Genomic DNA, 24,359 nt, shown 5'->3' on the forward strand with positions numbered 1-24,359 from the left:
AGAGATTGTGAATAGACATTCCGTGGAATCTGAAATCGCTAATAAAGTAGTAAAAATAGATCATTTTTTAAAATAAAAAGCATTACTGTCACCTACATTATAGCGCCGATCTCATTATGTAGGAGATAGCGCACTTATAATGTGACAGAGCCTCTTTAAGGCCTTGTGCTAAAATAAAACATTTTTACATTTTTCCCCATTATTCTGCACTCAATACCCCATAATGACAAAGTGAAAACAGAATGTTAGTAATCTTTACTAATTTATTAAAAAGGAAAAACTAAAATATTGCATTGACATAAGTATTCAGACCCTTAAAGCCCCATGCACATGACCGTAAAAAACCTCAGTTTTTGCGGACCCCAATTGCGGGCGGCAAAAATAGACCCATTCACTTTCATTGAATGCGGACACCTTTCTGTAGCGCTAAATTATGGAACCTGTCCGTTCTAAGCGAAAATTATGGAACATGTCCATTCTTTTTCATTTTGCGGGTCGTGCTCCCATACTTTGTATGGGAGCACGGCCCGAAAATGCGGGTGGCAGTTGCCGGCCGGCCGCGCCCGCAATCGCGGGCCGTGATTGCGGGCACGGTCGTGTGCATGGGGCCTTGCTCAGTACTTAGTTACCTTTTGCAGCGATAACAGCCTCCAGTCTTCTTGTGTATGATGCCACAAGGTTTGTCCACCTGGATGTGAGGATTTTCTGCCATTATTTACAGATCCTCTCAAGCTCTGTCAGGTTTGATGGGGACCAGCGGTGGACCGCCATTTTCAGGTCTCTCCATAGATGTTCGATAGGGTTCAAGTTAGGGCTCTAGCTGGACATTCACAGAGTTGTCCCTATGCCACTCCTGTGTTGTCTTGGCTGTGTGCTTAGGGTCATTGTCTCGATGGAAGGTGAAACTTTGGCCCTGTCTGAGGTCCAGAGCACTCTGGATCAGGTTTTCATTAAGAATATCTGCTTTGCTCCATTCATCTTTCCCTCAACCCTGACCAGTCTTTCTGTCCCAGCCGCTGAAAAACATCCCTACAGCATTATGTTGCCGCCAACATGATTCACTGTAGGGATGGCATTGGGCAGGTGATGAGCAGTGCCTGGTTTCCTCCAGACATGACGCTTAGAATGGAGACAAAAAAGTTCAATTTTGGTTTCTTCAGACCACAGAATCTTGTTTCTCACAGTCTGAGAGTCCTTTAGGTGCTTTTTTTTGCAAACTCCAGGCAAACTTTCATGTGTCTTTTATTGAGGAGGTACTTCTATCTGGCCACTCTGCCATAAAGCCCAGATTGGTGATGGTTGACCTTCTGGAAGTTTCTCCCATCTGCACACAGGATCATTGGAGCTGTAATGACGGGGGTGGGGAGACAGACAAGTGAGCCCTAATCTACCCGCCACTCAGTCCCTGCCTACTTGCAACGACCCGGCCTAGGCGACGGGGTACAACTGGGCGACGGTCCCTACGCTCAATAAGTGCACGACAGACAAGGGTACACAGAGCTAGGGGGAGAAAGGGGCAGTTGCCCACGGCAACACCGTGAGCAACAAGAGAAGTGAACAAGCCGAGTCAAACCAGGAGAGTACGAGGTGCCAAACGCAGAGCAGGAGAGTAGTGAACAAGCCAAGTCAAACCAGGAGTGAACGAGGTACCAAACGCAGAGCAGGGGAGTAGTCAGCAAGCCGGGCTCAATATGAAGCAAGGACAATAGTACAAGAAGCTGCAGCAGGGCCAGGAAACCAAACAAGAAGAATCACAAGCAAAGGAGGAACAGGAAAGGCAGGTATAAATAGACAGAGGGCGGGAGCTAGCTCCGTCTGGTCAGGCTGTGATAGGTTCTCCCACTCCTAAACCTGCCACCCTGAGTGGTGGAAGATGGAGTCAGTCTCACAGACATAGAAGCAGGTGCAGACTGATTATCTATGGGCGTTAACCCCGAAGCTGTGCCTGGCAGATCCTTTACAGGAGCTCAGTCAGAGTGACCATTGGGTTCTTGGTCACCTCTCTTACCAAGGTCCTTCTCCCCCGATTACTTAGTTTGGTGGAGCGACCAGGTTTAGGAAGAGTCCAGGTTGTTCCAAACTTCTTCCATTTAAGAATTATAAAGGACATTGTGCTCTTGGGAACTTTCAGTGCAGTAGAATTTTTTTTGTACCTTTCCTCAGATCTGTGCCTCCACACAATCCTATCTCTGACCTCTACAGGTAGTTATTTAGTGCACAAGGCTTGGTTTTTGCTCTGATATGCATTGTCAGCTGTGAGATATTATATAGACAGGGGTGTGTCTTTCCAAATTATGTCCAATCAAATGAATTTACCACAAGTGGACTCCAAACAAGGTGTAGAAACATATAAAAAATGATCCTGAGAAATTGAAGGCCCCCAGAGATCAATCTCAATTGTCATAGCAAAGGGTCTGAATACTTATGTCCATTGGAAATTGGAGATTTTAATTTCGAATAAATTTGCAAAAATTTCTAAAATTCCGTTCTCACTTTGTCATTATAGGGTATTGAGTGCTGAATGATGGGGAAAAACGTAAATTTTTTTACCTTATTTTAGCACAAGGACTTAACATAACAAAATGTGAAAAAAAGTGAAAGGGTCTGAAGACTTTCCGAATGGACTGTAAGGCTGGATTCACACGACTATGTTACGTGCGTAATGGATGGAACGTATTTCGGCCGGAAGTCCCGGACTGAACACAGTGCAGGGAGCCAGGCTCCTAGCATCATAGTTATGTACGATGCTAGGAGTCCCTGCCTCGCTGCAGGACAACTGTCCCGTACTGAAAACATGATTACATATTAACCGTGTATGCCTCAAGCTATTGGGCAGATACCTACACAACCTGTTCTTTTTTTTTCTCTCCCACTTCCTGAAGGAGTAGTTGTGATTTTAATGTGTATTTCTTCCTAAGCTGCCCATAAACACACAATCACTGCTGGCTGAACAATTGTTTGACCAACTTCTATGATCCCCTACTGTTTACTGTCATGGGAAGAGAGGATAAGCGGCTGCTATAAAGGATGCCTTCCATCTAACCAAATATAAATTAATGTGCACCAAGTATATGATATAGATGTAGCATGTAATATACATTGCACCATATAGGGTCCTACACTATAAATATGAAATAATACTATATGTTTCCATGTTTCTCTCTGCCCTCCTTACTTATGATGCATCTGTAACCTTTGCCACTGTCTGAAAGGTACATCAAATACCCCACCACTTTAGTTTGCTATTACCTGGTTTCCTCCTGTTCTGTCCCCCTGTAGTTTTTATGGATAGGATAGGCCATGAGTATTACATCAGTGGGAGCTGTTTGAAGGGGCCGCAGTGCTCATATAAGCGCTGCAGCTTATTTGTTGTTAACACCGATTTAATTTAAGTTTGCACTTTCAAACGCCATTACTTTTGCAGCGAACGGGACATGTGAATGGGACAGTGCTGCAGTACCTTGCACAGACTCTATAAAAGTAACGGCGGGGGCAAATACGAGCAGAAATAAAATTGATGTACACAAAGAAAATACTTCAGCGCTTGTACGAGTGCTGTGGCCACTTCAAACAGCTGATCGGCGGAGATGCTGATTGTCGGACCATCACTGATCTAATATTGATGACCTATCCTAAGGAAAATCCCAAATATCTACTTTAAAGAAGCACTCCAGCAATTTTTTTGCCTTTATAATCATCATAGGCTATTTTTAAGATTCTGCTTCAAATTTCTGAGTCTCCAGTGTATTTCTATGAGATGCTGCTTCACAACACTCTCCCCTTCCTCTTGCTTATAAGAGCTGACAAGGAAGCAGAAGCCTAGGATGATGAGAGTTATACAACTCTCCTGAGACTTGCTGCCTTTCTCTTATTTTGAGTGCTGTGTGAGGAGTCCAGTGGATTTCTAGAAGATGCAGCTTCTACTGGTTTCTCTCTGTCAGCTCTGATAAGCAGGAGGCAGAGGAGAGCAGTGTGAAGTAGTATCTTATAGTAATACGCTGTACTCTGTCCATACAGATAGTATTGACAGGCAGTGTGATGGGGGGGGGGGTGTTATAACTCTGTAGGTAATCATTGTACCGACCCACCTATTATATCACTACACTCCTGATCCCTTAGATAGGGATCTATGCATGGGGGAACATACAGAGGAAGAAGGAGGGCTGAACTTGCTGCTGATGTAACCCTATAGTTCACAGGAAGTCAGACACACGGGAGATTGACCTCCGATCCACAAAGGAAAGCAAGCTCTACACTGGTGTTCAAACTGAGATCACATAGTGGCCATAATGAAAGGGTTAAAATTGTATGGTTGCAACTGAGCTGGGATGAAACAAATTACACTGCTAGAATATTGCTAGTGAGTTAGCATAATTGGGGAGATTTACTACTGTCTCTGGGTTTGAAAAATTAGCAAAATGCACAAATTGCTGCATTTTGGTGCAACTTTGATGTGTGCACCTCACTAGACACTTTTAATAGTGTTCCAAAAAAGGGACATGGCTAGATGTGAATGGGGCATTCCTTGCCAGAAAGGGGCATGGCTAAATACATGCCAACTTTCATAGAAATAATGGCCCAAATTTCTGGTGCAAAAGAAGCTAAATTAAAAGTGGTGTGAGGAAAAGTGTCTGACGGGTCATGCAACATCCGCCAAAATCATCATGCTGTATAAACCACTGTAATAAATTTGGTGCATTTGTACCTGCCTGGTCTAAGTTTATGTTTTCTAACTACTAGACAACACTAGTAAATGTGGACCTGTCCAGTCTTGTGGATTCTGCCTCTCGCCTATAGTTCTTGTCTGATCCTGTTCCCGGTACCTGTGCTCCTGGTATTGACTCCACAGCTGTGCTACATGCATGGCCACCATCAGGGCAGTACTGACGGTACTGCCATCAGGGGCCCGGTCATAAATTTGAAAAAACGGGGGCCGCGCTCCACTGCTGGAATTAATTTGCTCACGGGCCCTTATGATTTCACATTGGTGAAAGGAACAGGTCCCCATTCTTTGCATCAAAGTAAAATCATAAGGGCCCGCTATTCACATAGTGCCTGCCCCTCCTCCCCCTCAGCAGCGGCGTGACAGCATGTGTGGAGGAGACAAGGAGGGGAGACATCATGAAGACAGCGGGAGGTTTGAATGCAGTGGAGGCATCAAGCAGCAGAAGAAGACACAGTGAGTATGTAATGTCTGTGTCAGTATGTGATGTCTGTCAGGCTGCTGCTGCCCGGAGCCTCCTCACATCACATCCCACCAATAAAAAGCAACGTTACCCATGTCGGCACTATACCCTCTCAGCTCTTGAATCTATTGCAAAAGACGCAGGAAAAAAAGCTCCAAACGAGCGCTGCAGATATTTACTGCCTCCTATTTATTTCAATTGGAGCTCAGAGGTGAAAACCACTTGAAGACCATCAGCCACCCACTCACATTAAAATAATCATCTGCTCCCCACTCACAGTAAAGCAATCATTAGCCCTCAACTCACAGTAAAATATTCATCAGCCCCCCACTCACAGTAAAATGACAATCAGCCCCCCACTCACAGTAAAATGACCATCAGCCCGCCACTCACGGTAAAATGACCATCAGCCCCCGACTCACGGTAAAATAACCATCAGCCCCCCACTGATGGTAAAATGACCATCAGCCTGGCACTCACAGTAAAATGACCATCAGCCCCCCACTCACAGTAAAATGACCATCAGCCCGCCACACAGTAAAATGACCATCAGCCCCCCACTCACAGTAAAATGACCATTAGTCCGTCACTCACAGATTCCCCCTGTAGATAGTGCCACACAGCCCCCTTGTAGGTAGTGCCACACAGTCCCTTTGTAGGTAGTGCCACACAGCCCCCTTGTAGGTAGTGTCACACAGCCCCCTGTAGGTAGTGCCACACAGCCCCCTTGTAGGTAGTGCCACACAGCCCCCTTGTAGGTTGTGCCACACAGGCCCCTTGTAGGTTGTGCCACACAGCCCCCTTGTAGGTTGTGCCACACAGACCCCTTGTAGGTAGTGCCACACAGCCCCCTGGTAGGTAGTGCCACACAGCCCCCAGGTAGGTAGCGCCATACAGCCCCCTGTAGGGAGTGCCACATAGCCCCATGGTAGGTAGTCCCACACAGCCCCCTTGCAGGTAGTGCCACACAGCCCCCTTGTAGATAGCACCCGCCCCTTCCTGTAGATAGCGACACTGTAGCTCTCAAAGAGCGTAATCACCCTGTGGCCAGGGATTCCGCTCCTGGAGCGCTCCGCATGATGTCTCTGTCCATATATGGACAGTGACATCAGGGGCAACTCCTGAAGCAGAATCCCCGTCCACAGCGTTGCCGACGCTGTGACCGAGGATTCCACTCCAGGAGAAGCTTCTCCTGGAGTGGAATCCCCTTCAGGAGTTGCCCCTGATGTCACTGTCCATATACGGACAGAGACATCAAGCAGAGCGCTCCAGGAGCGGCATCCCCGGCCACACTGGGATTTCGCTCCTTCAGGGAGCTACAGTGGCGCTAGTAGATTGCAGACATGGGCGCCCTCATGCCCGTTGTCGCCACCCATGCCACTTTCTGTTTTTTCAGAAATCCCCTCCTCCTTACCCCACTGAGCCCTGGCATTTAGTCTCTCCACCTTGCCCCCTGATACCCACCAGTTGTCGCTGCCCTGCCCCTCCAAAGGGACCCTACTAGTTTGCTTTTCACAGCTGCCTTACCTCCCATCCCTTTACTTTGTGCCTGCCCCAATAGTGAGGGGGGCCCCAGACTCCTTGGCTGTATGGTGCCCAGAAATTTCTGATGGCGGCCCTGGCTACATGTGGCCCGTACCTACTGGTGCCAAGACCTCAATCCTGTGATGTGACACCACCTTCTACTGGACGCTGCTCCTGATATCTCCTGGTTCCAACTGGCTACTCCTGGACTCTGTCCTTGCATTTCCTGGTTCTAAGTGTAGTGCCTATGCCTGGTCGCTGCTCAGGGTGTCCAAGGTCTGCTCCTGGTTCCGTCTCAGGTCAGCTTGATCTATGCCACTCTGGTGTTTGCCACGTCTGAGCCTATTGGCCCTTCTGTTTGTTTATGGACTGTCTGGTAACCCCATTACCTGTTTCTGCATCCCTGTCCTTGTGTTGTCTTTGCTGCTTCTAGTTGCCAACTGGTTGCAGTCCAAGGATCCACAATCTAAGTTAATAAATTACATTTCTTTATCCTGAAATCTGCTTATCTGTTCATGTATCCGGTCTGTCAATAAAGCATCATTACAATCGCATAGTCTAGTCCCCAAGGGGGACTGAGAAAAAATAGGAAACAATAGTGAAATAAATGCAAATATAAAGTGTGGGGGGACTTTTTTTTTCCATATTAAACAGTGTTTTTACAAAAGAGGGCTTGTGCAAAAGAATAAAAAAAATTATACAAATTTGGTATCGCCGTAATAGCACTGAGCAGCAGAATAAAGTTAACATAATTTATACTGCACGGTGAACGTCGTATAAAAACCCAAAAGAAATCAGAAACCTATGGTGGAATTGCTGTTTACATTTACAATACATGTACCCCAAAATGGTGCCATTAAAAAATATAACTCAACCAGCAATAAACTCGCCCTCATACGGCTATGTCGATGGAAAAATAAAAAGGTTATAGCTTTTGGAATACGATGACATAAAAACTAATTTATTTTCTAAAACAATGTTTTCTTGTTCAAAAGTAGTTTAACACTAAAAAAAATATATATTTGGTATCGCTGTAAATGTACTGAGCCACAAAGTAAAGTTGACATGTCATTCATACGGTAACTCCATGAAAACAAAACCCAAAAAACTATGGTAAAATTGCTGTTTTCTTTCTACCCCCCCCCCCCTAAAGAAAAGTACTAAAAGTTATACACTACATTATATGTATCCAAAAAATGGTGCCATTACAGCTTGTCCTTCAAAAAAACAAGCCCTCATGACACTGTCGGCTTAAAAATGAAAGCGTTATCGCTCTTGGAATACGATGATGGAAAAAATAAAATTATTCTGAAGGCCAAATTAAGCCACATCCACAGTATAGGTGATAATAGTCTAATCGCTTGGGGGCCCACCATTGGGACCCCTGAGTTCACCCAGTTCATCCTCACTGAACCCCCGTGTTTTTTTTTTGTTTGTTTTTTTCTTGCCTCTGTTAAGATGCTAATTACTCTGTTTTTCCAGATGTCCTCTGCAGGATCCGGTGATTCGGATTCAGGTGGTGTAAAGTCTACTTCTAAGGGCAGAGTTCTAAGCTGCAAGGATTGTGATATCCCATTACCCGACAGCTATGAGTATAACAGATGTCAAGATTGTTGCCACTAGACGTGATGATCTAGGTCGAGGATTAAGTCCAAGCCTGGATGAAGAAGACGAAGGAAGATGGCCTAGATAAAAGTCTCTATTCTACGATTTTGAGAGAACAGACTGCTGCAATGTCTGCCTTCCTAGGCAGACCCTTATTACAGGATCCCTTAACCCCTTAGTGACCACCAATATGCCTTTTTACGGCGGTCACTAAGGGGCTTTAGGTTTAAGGCACCGCCTTTTCACGGCAGCGCTTTAGCCTAATGTAGCAACAAAATAAATAAGTAAAGCTTCGTTCTCTCAGCTACTGGAGGTAGCTAAGGGCTCAGAGCAACAATCAGAGATCATAACAAGTGGTCTCTGTTCACGTTATCGCCGTGATTCGTTAAATAACGGCGGTCACTGCAAGTTGCCAGTTCGTTACCCTTTCTCTCTCCTCTCATGGCAGAATTCCTTAGAGAGGAGAGAGAAAGGGTATTGTTTAAAAAAGTTCCCCAGACAAAAATTACCCCCCTACCACGTCCGATTTCCCCCCACACACACTGCCGTCCCCCTCCCCCTGTACGCATGCGCAGATGGGAAGCTGTGCCTAAAGCTGCCTGTGGCAGCAGCTGGCACAGCAACCATCAGGGACCATTGTGATTCGTCTCCGATCAGGTGATCTCTGTGATAAAACCTATCACAGACAGTCGTTTTCATATCACAGCCAGTACTTGGGCTGTGTTTCTCTCTCCTCTCATTTGCAGTTGTTCTGTGAGAGGAGAGAGAGATCAGTCTGCAACCTGCGCTGTCAAAAAGAGTGAAAATACACCCCAAATCACCCGTTTTCTAATATATGTATCAAATATAGATTAGTGTTAATGCCAGATTATCTTTAGGGTTGTAATAGCTGTAAGGCTAGATTAGGGCTTTATTTTATTTAAAACATTTTTTATGTTACAAAAAAAAAGTTTAGACTTACCCCGGCCGTAGTTTAAGTGACGCATCTCTCTCTTCTGAACGTAGCCCCGCCTCCTGGGATGACGCTGTAGACCATGTGACCGCTGCAGCAGTCACATGGGATGAAACGTCATGACAGGAGGCCGGGCTGCGCTAAGAATAGAGGATCGCGTCACCAGGACTACGGCCGGGGCAAGTCTAAACTTTTTTATAAATTTAAAAAAGTGCCTTTTTTTTTTTTTCTCATTTGTGATTTTTGCGGCAGAACCGCAGTATTTCCGCAACAGAGGAGCAGCGATTCCACAGAATACATTGACACGCTGCAGCTTAAAAAGCCAAAGCCACACTGCAGGTCCATTATTTTTGCAGCGTGTGAATGAGATTTGTTCATATCTCACCCACTCTGCTGCGACTGTAATACGCTGCGGATTCTCCACAATAAAATGTGTTGCATAAAATCCGCAGTGTTCATGCCTAGTGTGTTCCTACCCTAAGGCCGGATTTACACAAGCGTGTGCTTTTTGCACGCGCAAAAAACGTGGCGTTTTGCGCATGCAAAAGGTCCATAACCGCTCCGTGTGTCAGCAGCGTATGATGCGCGGTTGCGTGATTTTTGCGCAGCCGCCATCATTATGACACTCTGTTTGTATGTTTGTAGCACGTGGTGCTTTTCTAATTTCATTCATAGTTTATACGGCTGCGGAAGCGCTGGGCGTGATTTTCACGCACCCATTGACTTCAATGGGTGCGTGATGCGCGAACAATGCACCAATATAGGACATGTCGTGAGTTTTACGCAGCGGACACACGCTGCGTGAAAATCACTGACAGTCCGCACGGCACCATAGAGTAACATAGGTCCGTGCAAGGCGCGTGAAAATCACGCACGTTGCACGGATGTATTACACGTTCGTCTGAATAAGCCCTAACAATAAGGCCCAGTTCACAGAGTTTTTGGGCCTTGATATTGACTCGGACACTGCGTCAGAATCAGCACCAAACAACTTCCAAAACCGCCTCCCATTGATTTAATCTGAAATCAATGGGAGCCAGTTGCGGAAAAAAGAAAAAGCAGCACGTCCTTTCTTGCCGCGGTTCCGCCTCTGACCTCCCATCTAAATCAATGGGAGGCAGATTTTTTTTTGCCTGCAAAATACTGTGTGAACAGGGCCATACATAAACAACACTTTGAGATAATTTACTCACTGTGTCAGAAGAGCTGCTCCCACTCCAGTCCTCTTCCGGCGATGTCTTCCAGGGGAGGTCTTCGGTCCAGACGTCCAGTCCTTCACCTCCAGCCAGGCTCCAGGTAAGTTTTGTCCATGTGTGTCCGCGGGCGGTCTCCAGTGCGGGCGTTCGTGGATGCGCGCTCGCGAGTGCGCACGCGCGGGAGTTTCCTTGTGCGCGCGATCGGGTGAGTGCGCGCGGGCGGACGGTTTGACGGCCCCCCATGACGAGGGGAGGGGGCCCGCAGCAGCAGCAGCAGCTCACGACATTCTTTTGGTGAAAAAAACGGGCCCCATTGCAGGGGCCCGTTTTTTCCTACCAAAAGAATGTCGAGGCAGTTGCCGGGCCCCCCTTTCAATTAGGTTTGGCCGGGCCCCTCACACCACTACCCCTAATACCCCCCTGATGGCGGCCCTGGCCGTCGCTGTTGAGGTGTCAAGTGCCCCCCTAGTACCCCAATTTGAATTGATTCCAGGAATGAATGTCGATGTCCAAAATTTTACCCTCTATGATTTTTTTCATTTATTTGTATGTGATACGGTCCTAGAATTGATAGTCCAACAGACCAATCTTTAGGCTAGGCAGTTTGTTCTGCAAAAGCCTGCATCTATATACTCCAGAATGTGGAACCCCACAAGTGTCCCAGAAATAAAGAGAAATTTAGGCATTACTCTCAATATGGGTTTGGTTAAAAAAAACATCTGTCCTGTCCTACTGGACAACTAGTGCTGTCCACGCTACCCCTGTATTTGTATCAGTGATATCCATGAACCGATATGAAGCCCTAATGCGGTTCATGCATTTTACCAATAATTCCCAAGTCCCCCCAGGACCCAGCCTATGATCGGCTTAATAAATGAAGTCCATTAATCACCTTTCTAAATTATTTATTTATAAATTTGTACACCCCTTTTCGTCAGTTCATCCCCTCCAAAGCCACATATGGGGTGAAATTATATAAAGTGTGCAAAAAGCACAACGGGTTACAACTGCTGTTTTAAAATATATGAAGGCAGGGACAGCCAAATTCATACCCAGGCTGCCCAGAAACTATTGGCATCTCTGGCAAAATAGTGTGGAGCCTAATCAAGCCATTTCTGCACAAAGGGTACCATGTCTATACAGACAACTTTTATACAGGTGTTGCCCTTTATAAAGCTCTCCATACTGCAAATACAAGGGCTTGCGGGACAGAACGGAATAACAGAGTGGGATTGCCAAAACAGTTGGTGTCCAGGCGTTTTGGAAAAGGAACATCCATGGCACTTGCAAGTGAGGAATTACTTGCAGTGAAGTAGACCGACAGGAAGGATGTCTACATGCTGTCCACTGTACACACGGACACCATTGTGACAATTAGAGAGAGGGGGGCTACCACTGCAAGGCAAAAACCTGTCTGTGTAACAGACTACAACAAATTTATTGGGGTGTAGACCTTTCCAACCAGGTGCTTTAACCTTACCTAGTGAAGTGCAAAAATAAGGCCTGGTACAAAAAGGTAGCAATCTACCTAATCCAGATTGCTACATATAACAGTTTTGTTATTTTCAAAAAGGGAAGGAACGCTCACTTTTCTTGTGGATGTGGGCTTTTGAACTGGACAATTAATTCCAGGACTTGATCACCCACAAATAAATAAAAAAAATAATAAGGGGTAAAATTAGTTTCACGGTCTGCAAAATATTTGCTCTACAACCTCTCCCAAAAGAAATCATCCCTACGTGAATAGCCCACAAACTAAAAAGAAAATATAAAGAAATTGACTCCCTAAAAAAAGCTTGTCATGACAAGCTTTGTGAACAAACTCGAGTTTGCCACATAGTTGGATACATTTTCCTCCATTTGTATATATTGCCCATCGCTCCAGTACAGATTATTTTTTCCACTATAATTTGTTACATATCACACCAGAATGCTGTTCACAACGGCATCTGAATGATACAAATGTGGGACTACTGCTTTGCTTCAAATGCACATGCCTCCCTTATGAGAAAATAGCGTCGCTTTTCTTCTGTACTCGTTTTTTGAACATCCTTTTATTTTTCTGGGTTACACGGCTTAGAACTTTCAAAATTTCAAAAGGCTATTTTTACAGGGATGAGTTCAGTTGTGAAGTGGTCTTGAGGGGCCCATACGATGCAAACCCCCATAAATCGCCCCATTTTAAAAACTGAACCCCTCAAAGTATTCAAAACAGCATTTGGAAAGTTTATTAACCGTTTAGACATTTCATAAGAATTACAGCAAAGTAGGGATGAAATTTACAAATTTCATTTATTTTGCAGAAATTCATTTTGTATCCTTTTTTTTCTGAAGCACAGAAGGTTATTCCAGAGAAACACAACTCAATATTTTTTGCCCAGATTCTGAAGTTTTTAGAAATATCCCACATGTGGCCCTAGTGTAGTAATGGACTGAAGCATCTGGGTCAGGAACACCTAGAGGATTTTGAGGCCTCCTTTTTATGAGAATATTTTTTAGGCACCATGTCAGGTTTGAATAGGTCTTGTGGTGCCAAAACAGTGGAAACACCCCCAATAAGACACCATTTGGCAAACTACACCCCTCAAGGAATTTATCAACGGGTATAGTGGGCATTTTGACGCCACAGTTTTGTTTGCTGAATTTAGTGGAATGAAGCCGTGAAAATGAAAATCTAAATTTTTTTCAATAAAGCGTACACATTTTAAATTTGTACAAGGCATAAAGGAGAGAAAACACCCCAACAGTTGAAAAGCAATTTCTCCCGATTACCGCAATGCCCCATATGTGGTAATAAACTGCTCTTTGAACACACGGCAGGTCTCAGAAAGGAAGGAGAACCATTTGTCTTTTTGAGCTCAAGTTTTGCTGCAATGGTTTTCGGGTGCCATGTCGCATTTGCAAAGCCCCTGAGGGACCAAATCAGTGGAAACCCCCCAAAAGTGACCCCATTTGGGAAACTACACCCCTCAAGAATTTATCGAGGGGTATAGTGATCATTTTGACCCTGAAAATTAAAATCTGAAATTTTTCTAACAAAATGTTGTTTTAGCTCAGATTTTTCTATTTTCACAAGAAATAAAGGAGAAAAAGCACCCCAAAATTTGTAAAGCAATTTCTCCAGAGTATCGCAATACCAAACATGTGGTCATAAACTGCTGTTTGGACACACGGCAGGGCTCAGAAAGGCAGGAGCTCTATTTGGCATGCAGATTTTGCTGGATTGGTTTTTCAGCGCCATGTCGCATTTATAAAACCCTAAGGTACCAAAGTACAGTGGATCTGTAAGGGAGAAAAAGAAAAAATGCACGGCGCCACAATAGTGCAGATAAAAATGGTAAAAAACAAAAATAAAACACAAGGTGGGGTATAAGCTCACCTATAGGAGTTGTGCTAGGTCAGGCACAACTCTGATGTGTGCATGGGTTAATAGAAGAATAGCTGCTGCCAAGGTCCGATCCGGGAAACAAGGATTGTTACCGCCAGAGTAATGTGAGAAAAAGACCAAATAAGGACTTATAATGGCGCTGCTATAATGAAGTTTTAAAATCAAGGTATATAAATAAAGAAATAAATGTTTTATTAGTAGGTAGGCTACGCGTTACAACATCGAACTGATGTCTTCATCAGGCCAAGCAAAATCACACTGATTGTTACAGCTTATATACACAGCACATCAGATAAAGCAGAAGAAAAAAACGCCAAATAAACAAACATAGATCCAATGTCAAAAATGGATTTTTGAAACAAAGTGTCTCCCGTCATTTCACAAATATACACCATTGCAAGTTTGACTGTATTAAGATTACTCCTATCGAACAAATTTCTCCACATACAGCTAATAGATTTACTAGATTAAAACAACGAGAACATTTTTGGATATTCAAATTATGCTGTTTACATCCTGCGGGTCTTAATGATATAACAGAAACTTCCCTGGACTGAGATCGCTTTTTTCCTTTCTTTCCATTTTTTATTCTTCATGTATTAACAATTCTCTGCAAAGATTATTCCATACTGTAATATTCTATATTTATGATCTATTTGTGTATCACTATTTTTGGGCTGTGTGTATTTACAGATATGTTGCTTGCTCTTTACAACCCCATTCTTCAAAAAAGACACGTATTTCATTACAATTTATTCAAACAGCATTCTAATTAAAAAAAACAAATATATCTACCTTGCAATCAGTACATTCTCTAATCTTAATAGTTTATCTTGCAATAAAGGTTGTATTGCTTCCACTTACCTTATCCTGTAGTTTAAGAGCTGAATGATTCTCCCCTGATGCTCGGTAGCTCCTTCTCCTCTCTCTCATCGCAGCTGTCTGTTACCATGACGACAGTGACGCTACTCTGTAACTTCAGTGTAACATTTCCTGCTGCCGACTACACATCTTTCTGTTTCCATAAGTTTACAGTGATACAAAGTGAGTAACATCTACTACATTCACTGGTTAATGTTACCCTCATAGTATCTAATACATAGATCGTTCCACTTTTTTTTACATATGTGTTTTTTAAATATTTATATATTTTTTATTTTTATATTTATATAGTTTTAAATTAGACCGTCCGTACTACTTACACGGCTTCTTCGCACGGACCTATGTTACTCTATGGGGTCGTGCAGACTGTCAGTGATTTTCACGCAGCGTGTGTCCGTGTGTCCGCTGCGTAAAACTCACGACATGTCCTATATTTGTGCATTGTTGGCGCATCACGCACCCATTGAAGTCAATGGGTGCGTGAAAATCACACCCAGCACTTCAACACAATCACTGACAGTCTGCACGACCCCATAGAGTAACATAGGTTCGTGCGAGGCGCGTGAAAATCACGAGCGTTGCACGGACGTATTACACGTTCGTCTGAATAAGCCCTAACAATAAGGCCCAGTTCACAGAGTTTTTGGACCTTGATATTGACTCGGACACTGCGTCAGAATCAGCACCAAAGAACTTCCAAAACCGCCTCCCATTGATTTAATCTGAAATCAATGGGAGCCAGTCGCGGAAAAAAGAAAAAGCAGCACGTCCTTTCTTGCCGCGGTTCCGCCTCTGACCTCCCATCGAAATCAATGGGAGGCAAAAAATGCATTTTTCCCTGCGTTTTTCGTCTGCTGTCCTCAATCGCCGCGGGCAAAAAACGCGGCAAGATAGTGTGGGCAGGTCAAAATCTGCCTCAAAATTCGGTGCGCGGTTACAGGCGGTCGCGGGTGCGCATGCGCGGGAGTTTGCGGGTGCGCGCGATCGGTCGCACGGGCGGCAGTGTTTGACGGCCGCCATGACGACCCCCATGCTACCCAGGGCCGCCATCAGGGGGAGGTATTATGGGTACTGATGTGAGAGGCCCGGCCAAACCTAATTGAAAGGGGGGCCCGCAGCTCACGACATTCTTTTGGTGAAAAAAACAGGCCCCATTGCAGGGGCCTGTTTTTTTTCTACCAAAGGCAAGTCGCGGCATTTGCCGGGCCCCCCTTTCAATTAGGTTTAGCCGGGCCTCTCACATCAGTACCCATAATACCCCCCCTGATGGCGGCCCTGGGTACCATGATATAGTGCTGGACGGAGTACCGTTAACAGGCGGTGCCACGGTAGGGGGGCCCAGAAAATTTAGCTGTAGGGGGCCCTGAAATTCCTGATGGCGGCACGTTAGTTAGACTACAATTTTTTTTTAGTAATAGATAGCGTCAGTTACTGACGGACGTTCAGTTGTTTTTTTACTGACGTTCGTCCAGTAAATTTTTAGAGCCTAGTTTTACTGTAGCACGTTAGTTAGACTACAGGTTTTTTTTAGTAATAGATAGCGTCAGTTACTGACGGACGTTCAGTTGTTTCTTTACTGACGTTCGTCCAGTAAATTTTTAGAGCCTAGTTTTACTGTAGCACGTTAGATAGACTACAGGTTTTTTTTAGTAATAGATAGCGTCAGTTACTGACGGACGTTCAGTTGTTTTTTTACTGACGTTCGTCCAGTAAATTTTTAGAGCCTAGTTTTACTGTAGCACGTTAGATAGACTACAGGTTTTTTTTTAGTAATAGATAGCGTCAGTTACTGACGGACGTTCAGTTGTTTTTTACTGACGTTCGTCCAGTAAATTTTTAGAACCTAGTTTTACTGTAGCATGTTAGATAGACTACAGGTTTTTCTTAGTAATAGATAGCGTCAGTTACTGACGGACGTTCAGTTTTTTTTACTGACGTTCGTCCAGTAAATTTTTAGAGCCTAGTTTTACTGTAGCATGTTAGTTAGACTACAGGTTCTTTTTAGTAATAGATAGCGTCAGTTACTGACGGACGTTCAGTTGTTTTTTACTGACGTTCGTCCAGTAAATTTTTAGAACCTAGTTTTACTGTAGCACGTTAGTTAGACTACAGGTTTTTCTTAGTAATAGATAGCGTCAGTTACTGACGGACGTTCAGTTGTTTTTTTACTGACGTTCGTCCAGTAAATTTTTAGAACCTAGTTTTACTGTAGCATGTTAGTTAGACTACAGGTTTTTTTTAGTAATAGATAGCGTCAGTTACTGACGGACGTTCAGTTGTTTTTACTGACGTTCGTCCAGTAAATTTTTAGAGCCTAGTTTTACTGTAGCACGTTAGATAGACTACAGGTTTTTTTTAGTAATAGATAGCGTCAGTTACTGACGGACGTTCAGTTGTTTTTTTCTAACTGACGATCGTACAGTAAATTCTATTCTTTTTTTTTCCCTTTTCTTCTCTTCTTTCTTATCTTCTAATTTCTGTTCACTATACACGTGTAAAAACACCACACATACACACACCCCCCTGTGTAAAAATACCACACAACCCTCTGTAATAAATCAAAATGTCTCAATCGTCCAGAAGGATGTATTTAGTCGAGGAGGCATACGCCATCATTGCCTCTGAGGGTATGTTCACACGCTAGCTGGCTTTTACGGCTGAAATGACAGCCTGTTTTCAGAAGAAAACAGCTGCGTCGTTTCAGCCGTAAATGTCCTCCTCGTAATATACGAGGCGTCTGTGACACTCGTATATCTTGAGCTGTTCTTCATTGAGTTCAATGAAGAACGGCTCAAATTACGTTTCAAAGAAGTGCCCTGCACTTCTTTGCCGAGGCAGTCAATTTACGCGTCGTTGTTTGACAGCTGTCAAACGACGACGCGTAAATTACAGGTCGTCTGCACAAGACGTCGGCAAACCCATTCAAATGAATGGGCAGATGTTTGCCGACGTATTGTAGCCCTATTTTCAGACGTAAAACGAGGCATAATACGCCTCGTTTACGTCTGAAAATAGGTCGTGTGAACACAGCCTGACACTGAGTCGGCCAGCGAGGGAGAGGAGGAATATGCCCCACTCCTTTTAGTTTCCTCCTCTTCCTCCTCCAGTGATGAGGAACCCACCCAAAGGCGACCCAGGAGAGCAACTGAGCCAACCCCAATGATTGATCCCGTGTGGACTCCACTCCCTGAAAATTATGAGCCTCAAATTCCTGATTTTATAGGCAGCTCAGGAATTCAGTTTGAGACTGAAGGCCTCACAGAAATTGACTTTTCCAAGGTCTTTTTCTCTGAGGAGTTTGTTAATTTAATGGTGGCCCAGACGAATCTGTACGCCCAACAATTTTTAACCCAAAACCCCACTTCATCATTTGTTAGGTGGACCCCAGTAGATGCAGCGGAGATGATGACATTTTGGGGCCTTTGCTGCATATGGGACTAGTGAGAAAGCCAGAGGTTAGGCAATACTGGAGTGCGGATATTTTGTACAACACCCCAATTTACCGCATGGCCATGACCCGGACTCGCTTTGAAGCCATTTTAAAATTCTTGCATTATAATGATAATGCACAGTGCCCGCCCCAGAACGACCCCACATTTGACCGTCTTTTTAAAATCAGGCCACCCATTCATCATTTCTCCACCAAATTTTCACAAGTGTACACCCCCGATAAATATATTTCCATAGACGAGTCCCTTGTTCATTTTAAGGGGAGGCTTAAATTCCGCCAATACCTGCCCAATAAGAGGGCAAGGTATGGAATTAAATTGTACAAAATGTGTGAGAGTACATCTGGGTATACACACAGGTTTAGGGTTTACGAAGGGAAGGACTCTATTATTGAACCCCCAGAATGCCCCCCCGTCCTGGGAGTTAGTGGGAAAATAGTGTGGGATTTGATGCACCCATTGCTGGACAAGGGTTATCACCTTTATGTCGATAACTTCTATACCAGCATCCCACTATTTAAGTGCTTTTCTGCCAGAAGTACTGTAGCATGCGGTACTGTGCGCAAAAATAAGAGAGGCCTCCCTAAAACACTGCTTAGCCAAAGCCTCTCTGATCTCTTCAATACAGTGCTCAATGAGCTCTGTGTATATGAATAGGGGCAGCGGCAGCGCCGCGTCCCCGATTGGTCCCTGTGATCATGTGACTGGTCACATGTCCACCGGTTGCCTTTAGTGGCAGGCTGCTGATGGGTCTTACTAGACCCAGCACAGCCCTATTAGTGATAATAGTCACTATAAGAGGGCTGATTTCCCATGTAACTGGGGCTGCTGTTCAGCTCCAGTTACAGTGGAAAAACATGGTGTAAAAGAAGAATGAAAAAAAAAAGTCCCCAAAAAGTTTTCTGACCTTTAAGGGATAGACCATAATAATAAAAAAATAAAAGTAAACTAAAGTGCACAAAAATTACTAATAAATACACATAAAATACCCAATCCAAAAAAAACATTCCCTCCGCCAATCATTGTCGTAACGCTAGCCCTGACCCAATTACACTAATATAAAATTTACAGTAGACAAGTACGATCACAAATAAAAGGTCTATTTTAGGGTAAAACTATGGTATTACCTGAAAAAAATAACTAAAAATGAAAAAATCTTATTTTTTTACTATTATTTTCAATCGTTAAGCCTAAAAATTCTAAAAATAGCAAAGAGGGTGTGTATAAAAATGATTAAAAAAATAAACCTGCATTGTCTATGGAAAAAACATCACAAAAATCACGTCGCTTGCACAACAAATAAAAAAGTTATAGCCGTTTAACTAACGCATGCTAAAAGTAGCTAAATGGTGGTACTGAAGGCTCAAAATAGCCCGGACCTTGAATGCATTATTAATGTTGCTAGGTATAAAAAATTTAAAAAAAATGCTTTTTTTATGCATTTTGCCCATAATAATATCTATAATAGTGTTTTAAATCAAATGTATGCTGCGCCCATCACCCTTGATCCTATCTTAATATATTTAAGTCTACAAATATAAAAATATCTTGATATAATTGGTTTAGTATATATTTTCGCTGCAATGTCTTTTAATCTCTGTTTAGAATATTTGCAAGATTTTCTAGAATAATTGTTTTCGTCTTTATTTTTTTTTTAAATATTTCACTTTTATTATGGGCCTTGGAAAGCGATGTGGTGCGTGAAATCAGAAAACAGTATAGCAGCTGATCACCGGGAAACTGATATTCCAGAAGTTCCAAGCAATCAAGCTATAATACTCATTGACACTGATCCCGCTCTGTGACCTACATTTACAACTAAAAGGTATTGATCAGATTGTGGAAAATGGACCTGTTCACATAACGAATAAAGAGTTTAACCCCTTAACGACATCCAGTACGTTGTTGTCGTTAAGTACTTAACGCAACATGAAGTATAGGTACGTTGTGTTACTAGTGCAGGCTCAGAAGCGGGTGTCAGCTGTATATCACATCTGACACCATGCTGCAAGGCCAGGACCGCAGCTAGCCTCTGATCTGGCTGATTAACCCCTTAGATGCAGCGCTCAATAGCGAGCGCTGCATCTATGGGGTTTACTAGCAGATCGGAACCCCGCAATGCAATCGTGGGGTTCCGATGGCTCCTCTGGCATGTGCTAACAATGTGCTACTGTCTGCCAAGTACGGAAGTCTGTTAGGTCCCGCCCGCAAAAGGAAGATGATGGCGCAGGCTCAGGAGCTGAGCTTGCAACATCAGCCACGGGTGTCAGCTATATGTTACAGCTGACAACCTGCTCTAACGGCAGCTCCGATCCCTGCCATTAACCCCTTAGATGCCACGTTCAAAAGTGATCGCATCATCTTAGTGGTTTGTAGCGATCAGCATCGCCACGATGTGATTGTAGGGATGCCAATCGTTGCTATGGCAACCGGATGTCTAACAATGGCCTCTGGAGGCGGGACCTAATAGGCTTGCTGTCAGTGAATAACTGACAGTTCTAATGCATTGCACTACGTGGGTTGTGCAATCTATTAGAGTTAGGCTGGATTCACACGAACGTGGCGTTTTTGCGGACGCAAAAACGCGGCGTTTTGCGCGCGCAAAAATCACTTGCCAGCTCCATGTGTCATCCGTGTATGATGCGCGGCTGCGTGATTTTCGCGCAGCCGGCATCATAGAGATGAGGCTTGTCGACGCCCGTCACTGTCCAAGGTGCTGAAAGAGCTAAATCTTTCATCACCCTCGACAGTGAATGCCGAACACAACATCGAAAAACCTGTAAAAAAAAAAGACAAAGTTCCTACTTACCGAGAACTTCCCGGCCGTTGCCTTGGTGACGCGTCCTTGGTGACGTGCCTCTCTTGACATCGGGCCCCACCTCCCTGGTTGACGCGGCAGTCCAAGTGACCGCTGCAGCCTGTGATTGGCTGCAGCCTGTGCTTGGCCTGTGATTGGCTGGAGCTGTCACTTGAACTGATGTGTCATCCCGGGAGGTCGGACTGCAGGAAGGAGACAGGAGTAATCGGTAAGTTAGAACTTCGTTTTTTTTTACAGGTTCATGTATTTTGGGATCGCAAGTCACTGTCCATGGTGCTGAAACAGTTTAACTCTTTCATCACCATGCACAGTGAATGTCTCCCGATTTCGCGGACCGGACATTTTTTTGCCGGGTTCGGCCAAAACGAGTTTGGCCGAACCCGGTGAAGTTAGCTTCGGTTGTCGGGGTTCACTCCTCGCAAAGACACTCCGTTTGGATGCTTGGAAACAGAAAAGCACGTGGTGCTTTTCTGTTTACATTCATCCTTTTGACAGCTCTTGCGCGAATCACGCAGTTCGCACGGAAGTGCTTCCGTGCGGCATGCGTGGTTTTCACGCACCCATTGACTTCAATGGGTGCGTGATGCGTGTAAAACGCCCAAAGAACGGACATGTCGTGACTTTTTTTCAGCGGACTCACGCTGAGCAAAAACCACGGACATGTCTGCACGGCCCCATAGACACATATAGGTCCGTGCAACGCGCGTGCAAATCACGCGCGTTGCACGGACGTTTTTCACGTTCGTCTGAATAAAGCCTAAAGATCAGAGGTGTCCCCTAGTGGGACAAAAAAAAAAGTTAATAAAAATGTTTAATAAAACTTTCAAGTTAATAAAAACAAAAACTGCCTTTATTCCAATAATAAGTATTTTAACCCCTTAATACCGAAGGTATTTTAAACCTTAATGACCAAGCAATTTTTTAGGTTTTTCCATCGTCGCATTCAAAGATCTATAACTTTTTTATTTTTCCGTCAACATAGCTGTAGAAGGACTTTTTTTTGCGGGACAAGTTGTATTTTGTAATAGCACCATTTTGGGGTACAAATAATCTATTTATTAACTTTTTATTAACTTTTTTTAGTGGGGTACTGGAAAAAAAACGATAACAAATTACTTATTTACCACATTATTATACCCTCTTATCATAGCCATGAATAAGGACACAAGTCTTGTCCGAACCGCGTAGGCATCAGCGAACACCGCTAACGACCCTTTATTTGACATATACATTTTTAAGAAGTTTTGAAATAAAATTCAAACCGTGCTTCCTTTTAAACTATTTTGCGCTGGATCACTTCTTCTCTTCCGTTTCTCTGTCATATGTCCAGGCACATGAGAAATGTCTTGAGGTGTGTAGTTTCTAAAATGGGGTCACTTTGTATTGGAAATGCAACATGGCGCCCAAAAACCAATCCACCAAATTCTGCATGCTAAGTAGCGCTCCTGCCTTTCTGAGCCCCGCCGTATGTCCAAACAGAAGTTTATTACCACATGTGGGGTATTGCCGTATTTGGGAGAAAATGCTCACAATACCCCTCGATAAATTCCTTCAGGGGTGTAGTTTCACAAATGGAGTCACTTTTGGGGGGTTTCCACTGTTTTGGTCCATCAGGGGCTTTGCAAATGCGACATGACACCCGAAAACCATTCCAGAAAAACGTAATTTTCAAAAGCCAAATGATGCTCCTTCCCTTCTGAGCCCTGCCGTGTGTCCAAAGAGCAGTTTCTTACCACATATAGGGTATTGCCGTATTCGAGAGTAATTGCTTTTCCAATTTTTTGGTGCTTTTTCTCCTTTATTCCTTGTAAAAAATGAAAATTTCCACGTTTTATCAGAAAAATTAAATTTTCAATTTCGCTGCATAATTCCACTAAACTCAGCAAAAAGCCTGTGGGGTCAAAATGTTCACTATACCCCTCGATAAATTCCTTCAGGGGTGTAGATCCCCAAATGGGGTCACTTTTGGAGGGTTAGCACTAATTTGGTCCCACAGGGGTTTTGCTAATGCGACATGGCAACCAAAAAACATTCCAGAAAAATCTGCATGCCAAGTAGCGCTCCTGCCTTTCTGAGCCCTGCGCTGTGTATCCAAACAGAAGTTTATGACCACATGTGGGATATTGGCGTACTCGGGAGAGATTGCTTTACAAATTTTGGGGTGCTTTTTCTCCTTTAAGCCTTGTAGAACTGAAAAATTTCAAACATTTTCATCAGCAAAAAACCTGTGGGGTCTAAATGTTCACTATACCACTTGATAAATTCCTTGAGGGCTGTAGTTTCCCAAATGAAGTTGCTTTTGTGGGGTTTCCATTGCTTTGGTCCCTCAGGTTCTTTGCAAATGCGACATGGCGCCGCAAACCATTCCAGCAAAACTTGACCTCCGAAAGCCAAATGGTGCTTCTTCACTTCTGAGCCCTGCCATGTGTCCAAACAACAGTTTATTACAGCATGTGAGGTATTGCTTTAATCGGGAGAAATTGCTTCTCAAATGTTGGGGTGCTTTTTATCCTTTATTCCTAGTAAAATTTGAAAATGTCCACAATTTCACAGCATAATTTTACTAAATTCAGCAAAAAAACTGTGGAGTCAAAATGCTCACTATACCCTTCGATAAACTCCTTCAGTTGTAAAGGATCTGCCAGACACAGCTTCTGTGTCGACGCCCGTGGTTAGTCAGTCTGCACCTGCTCCTAAGTCTGATGGAGTGACCCTTCCTTCTACCAATCAGGCTGGGAGGCTGAGGAGTGGGAGAGCCTATCACAGCCTGGCCAGACGGAGCTAGCTCCCGCCCTCTGTCTATTTATACCTTCACTTCCTGCTCCTCCTTTGCCTGTGATTCTCCTGTTTCCTGGCTCTGCTGCTGCTTGAACTATTTGTCCCTGCTTCATATTGACCCTGGCTTACTGACTACTCTCCTGCTCTGCATTTGGTACCTCGTACACTCCTGGTTTGACTCAGCTCGTTCACTACTCTCCTGCTCTGCGTTTGGTACCTCGTACACTCCTGGTTTGACTCGGCTCGTTCACTTCTCTTGTTGCTCACGGTGTTGCCGTGGACAACTGCCCCATTTCCCTTAGCTTCTGTGTACCCATGTCTGTTTGTCTGTCGTGCACTTATTGAGCATAGGGACCGTCGCCCAGTTGTACGCCGTTGCCTAGGACGGGCCGTTGCAAGTAGGCAGGGACTGAGTGGCGGGTAGATTAGGGCTCACCTGTCTGTCTCCCTTCATTACATAATCACAGGCCCATATACCTCTTCTACCCTGGTCCCTGACACAACTATGGACCCCCTTGAGACCCTGGCTCAGCAAATGCAGGGCCTCTCCCTACAGGTCCAAGCCCTGGCTCAGAGGGGCA

Source organism: Rhinoderma darwinii, chromosome 2 (assembly GCF_050947455.1).
Source record: "Rhinoderma darwinii isolate aRhiDar2 chromosome 2, aRhiDar2.hap1, whole genome shotgun sequence".
Classification (NCBI taxonomy): domain Eukaryota; kingdom Metazoa; phylum Chordata; class Amphibia; order Anura; family Rhinodermatidae; genus Rhinoderma; species Rhinoderma darwinii.